Source organism: Helicoverpa zea, chromosome 24, assembly GCF_022581195.2.
Source record: "Helicoverpa zea isolate HzStark_Cry1AcR chromosome 24, ilHelZeax1.1, whole genome shotgun sequence".
Lineage (NCBI taxonomy): Eukaryota > Metazoa > Arthropoda > Insecta > Lepidoptera > Noctuidae > Helicoverpa > Helicoverpa zea.
Window position 1 is genome coordinate 1,887,587 of NC_061475.1, and position 13,120 is coordinate 1,900,706.

Consider the following 13,120-nt stretch of genomic DNA (forward strand, 5'->3'; position numbering starts at 1 on the left):
TTTAAAATTATGTTGCATAATATTTTTGTTGTTGTATTGCGCATTTTAATTAATTTTGAAGGTGTATTTTCTCTGAAACGAACTAGTACTTAGGTAATTAGCAATAACTACTCAGTCTGTATACATTTTGAACCGTACATCCATATTCTGAGGTTCAAGAATCTATAATAGTAAACCTATGAATAACTTCCTTCAAACTGCACTGGGATTGAACATCGGAAAATACTTATAACGTAGACACAACTAACCCATTTCTGATTCATTCTTCCTTACCTCGACTTACGAGGTCAGACACTAAGTACAATCGAGTACAATGACTTATTACGTAAACCTTACGCAGAACACAACGCAGGTACTGTCAAGTTCAAAGTGGTTAGGTAAACCCTTCATTCGTCAGAGACAATAATTTAATTACCTTTGAGTTCACAATAAATGCTATTATGAGGACGTGCTCTAGTTATGTATTGGTTTGTAGGTACTGTATCTAAGAGGCTGGGTTTGACGTCAGTACTTACGTATTAATTAGATGCAAGAGGTTTATTAGGAAGTAGGTAAAATAGGAGGTATCCAAGGAGTCAAAACTAAGACATTATCTGTACTAAATCTGATCTAAAAATGCTCTTATTATATTAAACATCTTTAAGATCTAAAATACCTTAACTAACTTAAAGATGTTTAAAATCAAGGTAATAAGAGCATTTTTGCTATCTTTGGTAAGACACTTTTTGGTAGTGTCTTGGTTAATCTGATTTATCTAAGTTCACTCTGTACTCAAAGGAATGTTTTGCTTGGTGATGCATTTTCACGAGCCTCAATTATGTAAACCAAAGACACGAAAAGGATTGACTATACGAGTACACATTATTTTGGAAAGATGACATTGAAAAATCCACAAAATTCCATTATTTTGACAAGATGGCGCACTTAAAATATACAGTACAAAAAAATCTAGATAACAGCATTTGCAATATCAAATATGTATTACATTATCATTTGATATCTTGGCGCCAACAGAATTGCGCACATGACAATCCATTGAGTATCAGTTCGACGCCCTAGACATCCTTGACAACGTAAATACAACTCTATTTTTAGAACCATAGATGCTAATTTTAAACGCACGGAAGAACGGGATATATACCCTTTAATCCAGGGACATGTACCCTGAAATACAGATGGATTTTTATAGTTCGGCCATTCAGAGAATGCGTTCCTGACACGTCGCGATTGAACTGACGACGTAACTACATTCATTGATTATTGATATAATAATGTTGTTTTAATGCTCCTCAATTGTTAAAACGGTAAACAACCAGCAAAAATATTTTTATCGTAACTGCAACGCCATTGCAAAGTTACGTCGTCAGTTCAATCGCGACGTGTCAGGAACGCATTCTCTGAATGGCCGAACTATAAAATGTTTGAAGTAGGTATAAAAATAGTGTTATTGCGTAATGTTTCACATTATTTGCGAATCTTGCAAAAGTAAAGGTGTTTCTAGGTCAGATTCTTATTGGACGATAAGTTTACCTTCGTCTGTTGCACCGTTATTGGTTGGAATTTGGTCAAGGTTAAAGAAAAGAAATGCCTGATTAAATATTGAAAGCAAATTTTGCTCTTCATTGATATAATACCTACCTAATTTTTAATCTTTCTTCTTCTTGCTGCCCTGTTTGTTTTGCCGTTTTTCCCAATTTTATTTGGGATCGGTGCAACATGTTTTCGATTCCATTTATCTCTGTCACTTTTCATACTAACATCCACTCACTTCATATTCATGTCATCTTTTAGACAATCCATCTATCATTTCTACGATTTTCCACTCCCTTTCCATCCATCCACGTTAGTAAATTGTACACTTTCGATCATCATATTATTTTCAAAACATCCATAAACAGAAATCTTTCCATTCATTCATAGATTTCAAAAATTCCAAATCAATTAAAACAACTAACGTAAACATAACAACAACAATTTCCATCGGATTAACATAAATAAAACCCATAGAAATTCCCTTCTAAGGAAACAACGTCAAACGGTAAAGTACTAGGAAAACATAAACTTGAAGAGGTTTCTTCCACCGAGTACAACATCAGTCTATCTATCTATACTATACTTATTGATAAAGAGGAAAAAAAATATTTTGGTTTGTCAATTTGTAATGGAAAAACTCAAAAACTACTGGACCGATTATAAAAATTTTGTCACTGTTTAAAAGCTACACTCTTCCCGAGTAACAAAGGCTATATTTTATCCCTGTACGGGCAGAAGTTTCCACGGGACGCGGTTGAAACCGCGGGAAAACGGCTAGTACGTAATATACGTCAGAGATGATTGAAACCTATTAGAAACAGTTAGACACTGTCTAGCCAATAAATTGGGTGCTATTGCGCATGGCACGATCTATCAATCTTGGACAAATAGATCACGATAATATTTACTGTTTTCGTTGTGGGTGTGTCGTACTATTGTTTTGTTTTGAAAACAATGGCCTCGATTTTCCGAGGAAATGCGTAAAAAGAAAGTAAGTAAATAAATAATAGTCTTTATTGGAACAAAGTCGTTTTGTTATCTGTGGAATATTTTTTAGGAGGTTATTATCACCATCTACCTGGCCTTTTCCCAACTATGTTGGAGTCGGTTTCCAGTCTCATCTGATGCAGCTAAGAATTAGATTTTAACATGGAGGAGTATTGAAACTACGACTTTTTTAAGTTAAGCAAGAAAATCACAGTTTTCAGAATCATTAACTTAAAGTGAAATGAGTCGGATTCACATGAAAATGAAATAATTAATTATGTAGATACCTAGCTTAGAAATATTCCTTATTTTCAACAACCTTCCAAGAAAGTAGAGCACTTCAAAACCTACGTCATTTCCATCAACAATGCATGACGTTAAACAGTTATAATTAGACCGAGATAAGATTACAATTACATCAGTGTGATCACAATATTTATATAGCATTCCTCGTGATCCTCAATCAGCAGAGATTTTAGGGTTCCGCAGGCACCTGAACCGTGATAGGTTTGCTGTTTAAACTTTCACAGATGATAACTTACGGCCAGTTTTTTCATCAAAAGTTAAAGTTAAAGTAATGTCTAAAGTTAAAGTAACGGTCAAATTCGTTTTTTCAAGGCTAAAGTGACAGCAAAATTCATAGAAAAATTGAATTTAACCGTTACTTTAACTTTAGTCATTACTTTGACTTTTACTTTGGCTTTAACTTTTGATGAAGAAACTGGCTGTGAAGCAACGAAATACTTACTACAAATAAAAAAGGATAAACATTTAAAAGAACCCAAGATAACGTGAAGGATGAATGACGGAGGAGTGAGAAAGTGAGAAATTGGCACTCGAGAGGCGTAAATGGAAGGAGCTGCACTGACAAGAGCTAGGCTCTTCAATTAAAGAAGAAGACACAATAAAAGTGATTTTGATGTCGTTCAGTGCTCAGTAAAAACACGGAACCCTATGTTCTCAAGTCTGACTCCCACTTGGTCGATTTTTATTTACAACGCTACGCAGTTTGTCACCGTTGGTGGATGAAAGTCGAGCCTCTATGGTAGTGATTGTAACAATAAAAAGAAGGCGTGGTCTTTCAGTCAGTCGTCAATTGTTTGTTGATATATTGCATCATCAGGAATCTGCGTGATACTGGAAGAATACTATTTCACGTAGGAAAACTCCGACTTAAGTCTTTTGCACTCATTTATTTAAACACGACTGCAAATTAGCAGTATGCGAATGACAAAAACTTCATAAGACAGCCCCCAAAGTGACTTCTAACCACTTCCACGTGTTTTTGCTGGGAAGGTAAGAAGAAGTTGTGCTAATAACTGTACAGAAGCTACATCAGTCATCTTCTACGCGTGAGAGGAGGCTTAAGCTTAGCAGTGGTACAGTAAAAGTTACTGACTAAATATATCATGCAACAAGTTTATTTCAAAATATGAAGTACTGTTTCTTTAATGAATGACCAGACTAAATAAAATGCAAATGGACTCCATTACCCTGAACAAAATAATAATTTTCTCATAGTTTGCCAACCTGTGTATTGTGTCGACTTGATGAGTCAAGGAGTAAAAAAAATGCAGATGATGAGAATACTGAGATATCTAATTATTTATAACTATTTCCGTTATGGGGTTACCGAACTTAAAGCCTAAAAACTTGCACAATCTGGCGAAATATCATCAATGGCAAAAACCCAAAATGGAAAAATTTCACATGCCAAAAATAGACTGCCTATTTCAATCTCAAAAAACCCAAAGGTAACGACTAAAATTACGAATTATTGATACAAACAATTAGACAAAGGTTGTCTCAAGTAGCGGTATTTTCAATTGCGTCACACACATAGCCAGTATAAGCTGACCTTCCCTTACATAAGCCTTCTATTCAACGAGGGGTCAGGATAAACTGGACATACATACCTACCTTGATATACAATGTAGTGTAGGTCGGCTGGCATTCATGCGCTCGCGCCGGCCTTGCTCAAGTTCAATCACACGGTCACTGAGGCCGGATGATATTGTATGTCGCAATGTTTTGTGGGAGTTTCTGGATGTTTTCAGGTATAACTGTTTGTATGGGGTCTTGTAGTCGGTTATGTGAGGTGCTTAATGTTTGTGAATCGATTCTGTGTCTCCTAAAGTAGAATACATATAAATATTTCGCCAATTTTCGAGAATAACATTTCTAAATGTAATTTTTTTTTTTTATTTAGCAAAGTTCGTTTAGGACGTCGTTTGTCCATATTTCTTTTGGAGTAAAAGCATAAATTGCTAGTTTAGTTACTATAGAGGTATCTTCTTAACCCATCAACTCTTTCTTGCCAAAAGTTCTAAACGGATTTGGGCAAAACTTGGTAAATTGATCAGCTGCATACTTTGTATCTCCAAAATTATGTACTATCCTAACAGGATTTATTTATTTATTTATTTATTTATTTATTGGTTTACCAACAATTGAATACACTAACATAGACATAAAAAACAATCAAAACAGATAAACAGTAGTGCACAACCAGTTACAGGTAAACTCAGCATTCATATGGTAGTTGTACGTATGCAAAAAGTAAAACGATGCATTATATAGGAACTGCTACTAAGTTACATATTATATAAAAAAAAAGAATACTAAAACTAGGTACGAGTTTAACAATATAAAAAAAATGATAATAATTTAAACACATAAAGTATGCATAATCAATCCTTTTCTAGACTTTTCAAAGTCTTTGACTTTAGAGTGCACAGAGAGTCAAAGTGTAGGTCAATAAGATCGCTACAGTCATTAATGGTCTTGCTTAACCTCGCAACAGGGGAGTTAGCACCTAGCACCGTTCGTCGGAGCGGTGGACAGAGCGGTGTTATGGGTTTACGCGGAATCCTTGAAGGCACACGAAATCTAAAACTACTCAGTATCTGTGGGCAAACAATTTTGTTAGCCATTACTTTACCCACGAACAGTACGTCCATAAGGCGACGGCGCTTTTCCAGCGAAATCATTTTAAAATGTTCTAACCGCTTGTTATATGAACGCGTTTTTTTTGCTATTCCGCCAGCAAATGCCAGGTGAAATAGAAAGCGCTTTTGGATTCTCTCCAGGCGTAACGAGTGTGTAGCATAATGCGGACGCCAGATCACGCAGCAATATTCCAGCCCGCTCCGAATGAGACTGTTGTAAAGCATAATTTTAGTTTTTGGACACCGAAACTGTTTGCAATGTCTTAGGACGAACCCAAGCATTTTCGAAGCCTTTTTTATTATGCAATCCATATGTGGGATAAAAGTTAATTTAGCATCAAACGTAACACCAAGGTCTTTTATTGTGTTTAATTCTGCTATTTTAGTTTCATTTATGTAATAGTCTTGTCTTATCAAATCATACTTTCTAGTGAATTTGACATGGTAGCATTTACTGGGATTTAACAACATTGAGTTGTCTTCACACCATTCAACAAGCCTATTGAGATCAGTCTGCAAGAGAGTGGCATCATGTTTAGATTTAATAATTTTGACGAATTTCAGATCATCGGCATACATAAATACTTTAGAATGTAGGAAACAATTTGGAATGTCATTTATGAAAAAATTAAATAATACCGGGCCCAGATGGGAACCTTGTGGAACTCCGGAAGAGATATAGCGGTTGTCGGATTGAAATCCGTTAATTACTACATAAAAAGATCGGGCTCTAAGATACGAATTTAACCAAGAAAGCAACATTCCAGTGATACCATACGCTCGCAGCTTATGTATCAGTATCTCATGCGATACTCTGTCGAAAGCCTTGCTGAAATCCGTATAAATGACGTCGGCTTGATGACCTGAATCCATTGCCTCTGATATCAGTTCGGTAAACAAAAAAAGATTTGTACTTGTCGATTTTGCCTCTACAAACCCATGCTGTTCGTCGCTTAGGTACAGTTTAAGGTGCTTTTGAATAAATGGACAAATTAGAGACTCAAAAATTTTAGCAAAGCAGGATAGAATTGATATGGGTCTGTAATTAGAGATCAGATTGTCCTCGTCAGCTTTATGTATGGGTACGACTTTTGCTACCTTCCATTCTGATGGAAAGACACCTGAGACTAAGGATTTGTTGTAAATAAGCAACAATGGGGTGACCAACTCAGCAGCACACTCAGAGATAAAAATTGGGGGTATCCCATCTGGTCCAGCGCCCTTATTGATATCTAATTTCTTAAGCTTTTCGTGTAAACTTTCACTATTTAAAGATATGTTTGATAGACATAAGCTATTAATTTCAATATTATTCAAACATTTTGTGTAGCCGTTATTGCAATTATCTTGAGAAGGGCTATAAACAGAGGAAAAGTAAGATGCAAAGTATTCACAAATGGTTGCGGGATCAGACGATGTATCGCAACCATTTGTCATTGAAATAGGATATGAACTTGACCCATCTCTTTTAGCTTTAACATAACTCCAGAATAACTTCGGATTACCTTTGAGTTCGTCTTGCAACTGCTTTATATAATTGTTGTAACAAAGTTTTGCAAGGTCATTACAGCGTTTTGTTAAAATCTGCAGTTCAATTTTATCTAAAGGGTTGTGGTAAATATTGTGGCGTTTCCTGATCTTATTTTTGCGATTAAGTAATTTGATCAGACTTCGATTGAACCATGGTGGAAATTTACTTTTTTTTGGGACTCGCTTCGTTATAAATTTCTCTATACCTTCACGAATAACGCCATAAAACAGCTCTACCATCTCATTAACATCCGCCTGTGCATCAAATAACTCATGCCATTCAATACTACTCAAGTACTTCCGGATCGGTATGTAACTCGTTTTCCGGAAATTAGGTCTATCATCAGTTGTGTTATATGGTAGTCTGTCTTCCTTATTCAGAGAAATAACAATATCAAGGGGAGGATGGTGCTGGTCAATGTTACTAATCGGATCCTCACTTTGACTCACTCTACACATTGAATTGTTACAAAGCACAAGATCCAAAATGCGGTCAGAAGAGTTACATACATTGTTAAATTGCTTAAGCCTATTTACATTCGCAAAATCTATTAATGTTTGATCTATATTGGTCAATTTAGGGCACTTATCGCAATCGGGAGTATTGACAATGCTCCAATCTATGCCACCGATATTAAAATCTCCTGCGATACAGACATATGAACAGTTTAGCTGTTCAAACACTTCATTACATTTATCCAAGAATTGTTCCAAGTAAGGGACTCGCACAGGTGGTGGCAGGTATACAGAACAGAAAGCTGCCCGACGAACAGATCGTGCCACAGACAGATCCAAAGTTAACCAAAGATCTTCACAATTACTTTCAAATTGTTTCTCTCGTTTGGAGTTCATAGATTTTTTTACAGCTATCAACACACCCCCACCCCGTTTACCACTCTGTAGGCAAGAACTTTCTCTGTCCCTTCTGTAAACAATATATCTGTCGTCGAACAACTCACTGCTCAGTACTGTACAATCAAGCCACGTCTCAGTAAAAATGACAATATCATAGTTATTACAACACACATTACGAAATATGGTATGCGTTTTTGTTCTTACGCCTCTACAATTTTGGTAATAAATATGTAAGCTATCGAATTTTACAGTATGTTTCTTATAATAACATGTGCCTTTAATTTAATTATATATTGCTATCAGACTAATTTATTTAGTGAGTCTAGATTTTTAACGAGGATGTGTTCGGACATATCTGTTTTTCTTACGAAGATTCTACCATTTCTGACCCACACAAATTTAAATCCTTTTTCTTTTGCCTTTAGCCTAGCAGCAGCATGCAGTGCTTTATTAGAGGGAGACAGGTGTTCTTGCACATATATTGGCTTCCTTTCACCAGCTAGTCCTAGGTCCGAAGTATTAAGTTTCTCAATGTTATTCTTACCCTTATTGAAGTTTATGACTGAGGACAAGAGCAGGTCACGAACTCTAGGTGAGGCCAATTGAACAACAACGGATCGCGGGCGGGAACCAGAGTTTTGTAGTTTGGCTACACGGGTACAGTGATGAATATCGGCGTCGCTCAACTTGCATCCAACGACGGTTCCCAGTTGCTTAATAACCGTGTAGAGATTTTCTTGTTTATTTTCTGGCAAGCATTGAAGTTCTAGATTAGTTGAACGCGTCTGTTGCTCCAAATAGTTAATTCGAATGCCCATATCTACCACTGACTTCTTGAGGTTAGTATTCTCAGTCTGTAAATCTTTCAGAGAGGTTTTCAAAGCTTTATGTTCTAACTGATATTCTTCAAGCTCTTTTGCATGGAAATTCATTGATGCCATCATGTCAGCGAACTCACTCTTTATCGGCTCAAGCTCTTTGTTTACGACTTTGAGTATTGAAAAGTTTATTTGCTCAAGCATAGAAGCAAACTGCTCCTGGATAGCTTCCTTGATGATTTCACGTACATCTTCACGGGTCACGATGGTTGTTTGAGGGGGCGAGTTTAAAGCCATTCTCTTGTACGCTCTTGAGGTGGAAACGTTACAGGATGGTGTATTTTCCTTTTTGGAGGAATTCAAGATGTAACTGGCGCAGTTAGAACACTTCCACGTATAGTAGTCTTCAGTCTCTTCAGAAATTTCAGGAAGAGACAGGCACTTAAAATGGTACAGTCTGTTGCATTTGGAACAATGAATTGATTTTATTTCATCATTGTTATCTTTATTTGCACAGCATCCCCAGGGTAATGTTGACGAAGCCATTCCAGTTAATATATATTAAAAAAAATGTAATAAAAAAAAAAAAAAATGTTCCAAGGTAGCACACTATAAAAGACCCCTTCGAACTTTAATATAAGAAGTGCACACTAGTAAAGGTCCTCCGCAACGCAACGAGTGCACTCGGCGCAACTCGCGAGAAGAACGTCGTAAGCGCCGTGAATACCGCGGCGCTTACGCGTTTTGTTTGAGTCGCTCGGTAAATTACTTCTGGGGGTAGACAATCAACAATTTTGATACGTTTTGGTCTAGATTTGATACACAGAGCACTAAAGTCACTTGTAGATTATAGTCAGATTGTTGTTATTGATATTATTCACACGGTCGGCACTTTTAATGACACTTTAAAGCACTTTTGACGCGTTTTAACAATATTTTTAACGGAGCAGATCGAATACAGTGTTGCTCGTACAATGTTCGGTCTATATTCTATATTCATTCGATTCTATATCCGTACAGTTAGAGCGTTTAACAATTGGAGTCACCATGAGCACAATATTTGCGAAGAAGTCTGCCAAATTACGCTTGGTGGATAAGGAAACATATCAAGTAGTTATAGCTCATGATGTGATTGAAAATGGTCACATCATTATTCATTCATGCGACCAAATTGTCTAAAAAACAAAACTTAAACTTGACGAAGACAATTCAACCTACAAATATTAATGCATGACAGCTGATGGTGTCCTACCTTTGCTAGAAGAGAAGGTACAACTATGATGTGTCTGGTTGATTGAATGCTCTAAGCGTATACGCGATCATACCACGTCACTGTATAAAATTAGAGGTCCATAACATGGTCATATATATTGAGATGCGTCATTCATAAAATTGGGTAAAACTATACTGTTAATTTATTCAACGGTCTACTAATGATGATGAGATATTTTAAGAGTTAAAAACAAAAATATACTGAAAACCCCACGTTCTGTTGATAAACAGATGTTTTTTGCAGCTGTGGTTATAAATAGAAGAAATTAATGGAGTCAAAGGTTTATAAATTTTGTGGTAGAATTACCCAAATTAGTGAGCTGTTTTTTTTAATTGATCAAAGGTTACGAGTATGTTTATTTGGGATGATGGAAACAACAAGATAAAAATAGAACAATAAGAGAATTTTAGTGTCTTATTCATTAAGAAAGTCCAAGCAGCTGTAGAGTTATAAATAGAAGGAAATTAATGGAGTCAAAGGTTTGTCGAATTATGTGGTAGAAATACCCAAATAAGTGAGCTGGTTTTTTTAATTGATCAAAGGTTATGAGTTTGTTTATTTTAGTATGATGGAAACAACAAGATAAAAATAGAACAATAAGAGAATTTTAGTGTCTTATTTATTAAGAAAGTCCATGCAGCTGTAGTTTTATAAATAAAAGGAATTAATGGAGTCGAAGGTTTATTGAATTTTGTGGCAGAAACACCCAAATTAGTGAGCTGGTTTTTTTAATTGACCAAAGGTTACAACTTTGTGTAGGTTTGGTTGATGTTAAACAACAACTTAAAAATAGAAAAATAAGTTTTAGTTTTTATCAACAAAGTCCATCAAAGTTAGTATGACGTCTGATAGCGAGAAATGGAAGGGAAAACATGTTGCGCCGATCCCAAGTACTTAACTTGGAAACGGGGAAGGAAAAGGAAGATTTATCAAGAAAGTCCATCTCCCAGAACCCACAATTTTCCTCTTTGGCCTACCAAACCATTAACTGAGACTGACTGAAAGTACAAAGAAATGGAGTATTTCAAGAAAGTGTATCTCAAGGAATAGTGCCAAGACTTCTACGTAATAAATGTCATCATCCTCCGAGCCTTTTTCCCAATCATGTTGGGGTCGGCTTCCAGTCTAACCGGATTCAGCTGAGTACCAGTGCTTTACAAGAAGCGACTGCCTATCTGACCTCCTCAACCCAGTTACCCGGGCAACCCGATACCCCTTGGTTAGACTGGTGTCAGACTTACTGGCTTCTGACTACCCGTAACGACTGCCAAGGATGTTCAAACGTAATAAATGTATAATGTAAAATAGATTCACAATTCTCAATTTCAACTGTTTCTCTGGAAATATACAAATCTGTCTACAGTCTACGATCGGGTTTTACCAACAGACTAAATTAGCATATTAATAAAAGACTTCATTCATAAGTTCAGCTTCTGAGAATGGCGTATTGTGTATAAAAACATGGTCTTGGAAACCATTTATTTTGAAATATTTATTCCATTCCAACGAAAATGAGGTGATGGCAGATTTAAGAGTATGGAAGGAGACAACATGATGTAAATACCACAAATAACATTGGGATAAGGGAAGGGAACAGGAGGATGATGATGATGATGATTTATTACATTCTAGTTTTGACTGACGTTTTCGAGCGCGTCCCTGGAGAACTAGTTTCATCGTCCGGATAAAAAGTAGCTTATATTTGTCTACAGGAAAACTGGATCATCATCCTCCGAGCCCTTTCCCCAACTATGTTGGGGTCGGCTTCCAGTCTAACTGGATGTAGCTGGGTACCAGTGCTTTACAAGAAGCGACTGCCCTGCCAGACCTCCTCAACCCAGTTACCCGGGCAACCCAATACCCCTTGGTTAGACTGGTGTCAGACTTACTGGCTTCTGACTACCCGTAACGACTGCCAAGGATGTTCATGACAGCCGGAACTGAAACACAGAAAAACTGGATGTCAAATTGTATTTAAATCGGTTCAGTATTTTAAATGTGATACGCATTTAACATAGTAAATTTTGTTTTGGACATGGTATTTAAGAATTCAGACCATCAAGTTTATTAGCATTTACGTTTAATACGAACTACTAATGTTTTGGAAAAACTCTGGCGTGTTTATGGACAGGAAAATATTTTCAAAACTAGTTTGTGACGTCAATCACTTTTTCAAAAGTCACGTAGGACTGTTTTAAAATATTTGGGTTAAGTCCCTAAGTGGGTTTTAAAATGTCTCACATTATTTTTTGTCAGTCTTTTGGGTTTCTGCGGTGAGGTAGTACCTGATCTCTGATAATTCTGAAGAATTACAATAGGACCACAAGTATCTCAATTATTTATACATTATTATCCTCTGTGTAATTTATTCTGTTAATATCCGTTGCTCATCATCATCATCAATTTCAAAACAACTGCAATCTTCACATAAATGACGAAAATTATTTATGATGAAAGGATTTTCTTTACAATTTAAACATATACCTAGTGCAATGTTAAAGCAGGATTGCAAATATATGTCATCAAAAACAACAATATGTATGTACCTTATCACATATTTGCTCTAAATTATAGTACTGACGACAGTTACATTAGTGGGCGTCTGTCTACAATTCACAATGACGGCTACACGGCCAAAACATGGCGGTGTCGTGTTTCTCTCATTCAGCTGCTATTTGTTATGTAAACAAAACAATCGATATCATTGTCCCCAGTTTTAATATCCACGATAAAGCCACAAATGTTTTCTAAACATTTAGGATAACACTAGTGTGTGGGAAAATAGGATGTTACTTTCTCTTTGGTAGAAAATTTTTCGCTAACTCCATATTGTTTGGGTAGCAACAGGCTTTCCGATCTTTCGAAGTGTTAATTGAAATTTTGCCATGACCTGTTTCTTCATAACTCAAGATTGTAGTCATTTTATAAAGAGTAAGATCTTATTGGCAAGATCCTAGATTCAATAAGGGACAATCATCCTTCTGTCTTTATCTCAAAATTTGGGGTCCAGAGGCCAAATCCTTCATCGAAGAAACTAAGCCAAACGATCAACTAGATGTATCGAGAATTATCTCGAGATATCCCCGACATGTCACCCTAGAAGCTAGAAACATCTGCCCTATTTAAACCCATAATACACGAGGAAAATCGAACTTTAAACCTGAAGTGGGTGGATC

The 13,120-nt window shown here is 36.2% G+C and overlaps 1 protein-coding gene across 1 annotated transcript in view; it reads right to left on the bottom strand.

Annotated features, from left to right (window-relative positions):
• The window catches only part of LOC124642249 (electron transfer flavoprotein beta subunit lysine methyltransferase-like), a 62,178-nt gene that overhangs the window by 22,825 nt on the left and 26,233 nt on the right, over positions 1 to 13,120 (bottom strand). The gene's annotated exons all lie outside the window — the stretch shown is intronic.